A 4,731-nucleotide genomic window follows, 5' to 3' on the forward strand; every position below is an offset into this window, starting at 1 on the left:
AAAGATCCCTTGCTGCTAATCAAAAAGAGTAGCCCATGAAATGGTGACAGTAGGTTTCCTCTCTCAATATCTGTGTCGTCCTTAACCATATGTCTGACGCCATATAACCGTAAATAAAACGTGTTGAGTGCGTCATTAAATAAAACATTTCCTTCTTTCATTGTAGTATATGTAGTTTTTATCTCACTGTTTATTCAAAGGCTGTCAGCGATATATGTTTATGTAACTGACAAATAACATATCCTGTTTAATTAGTTTTTGGAAATGAAACACGATTAGAAATTTAAAAAAATAATTCAAATTCTTTTGACAAAAAAAAAGAAAGAAGAAAAACCAAGCATACAAAAAACCTTAAAATAGTGTCTTTTATTTATTATGTAAATTCGCAAACCTTAGTTTCATTCTGTGTAAATGGACACTAATTTGGGTTAATCTACAAATAACCGGAAACACATTTGGATAAAGTTACAATAGAGTGAAACAAAGAGTCTGTAACATGGTTGTTTCTTGTGTATCAATTCTAACATTATGAATCTATAACATGTATATAACATTTTTTTTTTTTTTTTTTTTTTTAAACATGCGTTGAAATAAACATCTATGAATAAAACTATCAATGATACCGTACCTAATGAGCTTATTGTAGATGAGACATTTAAATTCTGCAGAAATTTTGATTTTCTTCTAGTTAATGTATTTAATTCTTTCAAGGGGCAGGATGTAGCCAACTTGATACAAAAGTCGGTCTAGGATCGATCTCCATCAGTGGCCCATTGGGCTATTTCTTGTTCCAGCCAGTGCATTACGACTGGTATATCAAAAGCTGTGATATGTGCTATCCTGTCTTATTAGAGGGCCAATATAAAATATGCCTTGCTACTAATAGAAAAATGTAGCAGATTTTTCTCTCTAAGACAAGGGCGGGACGTAGCCCAGTGGTAAAGCACTCGCTCGATGTGCGGTCGGTCTGGGATCTATCCCCCTCTGTGGGTCCATTGGGTTATTTCTCGTTCCAGCCAGTGCACCACGACTGGTATATGAAAGGCCGTGGTATGTACTACCCTGTCTGTGGGATGGTGCATATAAAAGATCCCTTGCTGCTAATCGAAAAGAGTAGCCCATGAAGGGGCGACAGTGGTTTCCTCTCTCAATATCTGTGTGGTCCTTAACCATTTGTCTGACGCCATATAACAAGTAAATAAAATGTATTGAGTGTGTCGTCAAATAAACTATTTTCTTTCTTTATCTAAGACAATATATCAGAATTACCGAATGTTGGACATCCAATAGCTGATGATTAACAAATCAATGTGCTCTGTTGGTGTCGTTAAACAAAACAAAAACTTTTAACTTTAATTTTTACATTTTCCTTGCATACATGTGTATTTATTTGAAGTACCCAGTTTACACGTGTACACACATTCTGAAGAAAAAACTACATAAAACAAATATTTCTCCATATCCTATAGTTACTGTATTTTATTTATAAGTGTCTTGTGTGCCTTGCTATCTAGTCTGTTTATGCTGCATTTCTCTTAATTGTTCTTGTTCACAATTTTTCCTGTGCATTGACGGTTTTCCGTTACAAAAGAAATCACTTTACCATGCCACCGGTACCTGAAGTCCCGTGAATGAGTTAAAAGGCATTATTGAGCGACGGCATCTATGAAATAAGCTGGGTTGGCAAGGCGAAAGAATGGCAACTAAGCTTATGCCGATATAAATAAATAATAAATAATCTTTCAAGATTCCTGGCTACCTGTCTTTAATTAGAGCAGCTAGTCTGACCCCGGGTACACAGTACGGCATGTCCTGTTGGCAGTCTTAGATTACATTTTTGAGGGTGTGGGGATGGGGTGTGTGTGGGGATAGGCATTTAAAAATAAATTACAGACCTCACCATGAAAAAACATGAGTGATTTTTTTTATTATTATTTTTTTTTTAACCAGCCTTAGTGGTGTACTGATTAAGCCATAATGAACATAAGGCTGGTAGGTACTGGGTTCGCATCCCGGTACCAGCTCCCACCCAGAGTGAGTTTAACAACTCAATGGTTAGGTGTAATTATTAAGGCCATCACGCTGACTTCTTTCTGACCCATTGTCCTGGACAGAAAGTCCAGATAGTTGAGGTGTGTCCAGGACAGCATGCTTGAACCGTAATTGCATATAAGCACAAACACAAAATGCCATTTAAATGAACGAATGAGGAGCGATTAATTTGCTCCCCCAACCTAGATAATAGCGAACCATTTACGATTTTACCACTATGAGTGTTGATGTTTAATCTTTTTGTAGTACCACAAGGGGAGCTAAAAAAGATTTGTCTTAAACTAGTCTCAGGGAAGTGATGTTTAGCCAGAGTGAGGTCTAAATTGTGATTTAAAAAAACTATCTTTGTATTCTTTTTTTTAATCTTTTTATTATAATTTTTATTTTTGTCTTTTATTATTTCCGTCTGTAATACTTGTGGTATTCCCACCAACTGAACACCTCCAGTCTATGTCCCCAGTTGAAGGTTGTTTATAATTCCTTTTTTTCCTTCTTTTTTTAATAATTTTACAAGAAATTCAATATGCATCTATAACTTTCAATAACTATAGTATCAAGTTAGTGAGTGTCTCCTTGACTCAGCTTGTGTAGGTTTTTGTTGTAGGTGGAGATGACTAGTTTAAATGCAGAAAACGTTTCACAGTTGTTGTATTTACTAACAAAATAAGAAAATTGATCAGTTACTGCTTCTGTGACATGAACTGAATGCATTTTAAAGTGATATCTTTGGTTTTTCTATTGGCGTTTGAAAAATCGTTCTTAATATATAAAAATGGCTTAAATTAGTATGTTGATATCGATTGAGTTGTGGTATAGTTATATAGGTTTACAGTTTGATAGAATTAAAATGACAAAATCACTAGCCTTTTATCCAAAATCATAGTTGTGTACATGACCAAGTCCATAAAAGTATTGTGGGAATTTTTAGAAGCTTAGTTATGATATGATGCCAAAATCAGCACAAACAAGTATGAGAATGTTTGTTGGTAAAGACTGTCATGATGTGATTTTTAATCTCAAAGACAGTTAACTGTAATATGATATGCAAGGTTTTTTAACAGTTTCTGATTGTTCTGATCACTTTTCTTCTTTTTATCTGCACTGCCGACTGTGCCTCGACTACTGTACACATATTGTGCTAAAAATTGTGTACAAAGATGGATTTCGTAAATACGACTTCAATGGATGATGCCATGTTTGTCATTTAACATGGAAGTGGCTATCTACATGATAACCATGTGTATATAGCTTTGGCTAATGAGGGCTGGCTAGATACATGACAGTATTTTGAGGGTAAGCTCAGTGTAAGAACACCACAAACCAGGGACCGGGATGTAGCTCAATGGTAAAGCGTTCGCTTGATGTGCAGTCAGTCTGGGATCGATCCCTGTCGGTTTGGGCTATTTCTCGCTCCAGCCAGTGCACCACGACTGCTATATCAAAGTCTGTGGTATGTGTTATCCTGTCTTTGGGATGGTACACATAAAAGATCCCTTGCTGCTAATATGAAAAGAGTAGTCCATGAAGTGGAGATGGGGTTTCCTCTCTCAATATCTGTGTGGTCCATATCCATATGTCCAACACCATATAACCGTAAATAAAATGTGTTGAATGCGTCATTAAATAAAACATTTCCATATTTCCTTACCACAACCCATTTAAATTTCCCCTTCCAAGCACAGGTTATGTCTAGTTAATAATGACAACATTTGATACAGAGGTTATTTTGTTTTTTTCCCCCTATTATTTTATTTTTGACCCATTTTGTAGTAGATATAAAGGCCCTGGCTCTACCTGTAACACCCGATGCATGTTTTGCAAAACACAAAAGGTAACTATGCTACCTCAGAAAATTAAATCGCTTAAAAACAGTGGAATATTTTCAAATGTTTCGAAAGCTCAGCTTTTATAGTCTTGTTTATGGGTCTTATTTTCACGAGAGACAAATTTATTATGGTCGGTTGCTAAAGCCAAGAAATGAAGATAAACTTAACCTGGACATTTCCCGTCAAAATCCCTTAAAAGACCTTTAGTCTGTAAACTTTGTCCATAAAATTCTTTTGTGAACTTTGGCTATGTAGGCCATATGAATTTATTTTTGAGATAAACTTGTTGAATTAGTATATAGCTGGTGCAGGCAAGGATATGAATATCCAGGTGAACACCAGCGATCACGTTATCAAGTCAAATGAATATATATAGGGGATCGTATTTCATGGATTGAGTTTTTCTTCTGAAATGTGATTTATATTTCATTTCATTTTAATTTAAGTGAAGTTTATCATCATATTACTTAATAGTTGTGCTTACACAACAAATGTGATACGGAATTGCAAAATTCATGACGTGAGACAATTTATCATATTTAAAAAAAGAAAAACATGAAATTTTCTGTTTATTATTTTCTTCATAATTTTATACTTTATTTAAATATATATATATATATTTTTAATCAAACAACAAAAAACCCCAACAGTAATGTCATTTTAATAAGTGACGTCACTCTGAAATAACAACCATTTATAATGTAGGAATAACTGTTTTTAAATGTTATTTTGACTACTGTCTCATAACACTATTGTTTAATGGGGGGGGGGGGGGGAGGAAGTTAGCTCGGTCATTAGAGGGCTTGCCTGAGTTGATGGGTGTTTTTTTCTGTCCCAACCGGGGCCCAATTTC

The sequence above is a fragment of the Gigantopelta aegis genome, chromosome 15 (assembly GCF_016097555.1).
Source record: "Gigantopelta aegis isolate Gae_Host chromosome 15, Gae_host_genome, whole genome shotgun sequence".
Taxonomy (NCBI): domain Eukaryota; kingdom Metazoa; phylum Mollusca; class Gastropoda; order Neomphalida; family Peltospiridae; genus Gigantopelta; species Gigantopelta aegis.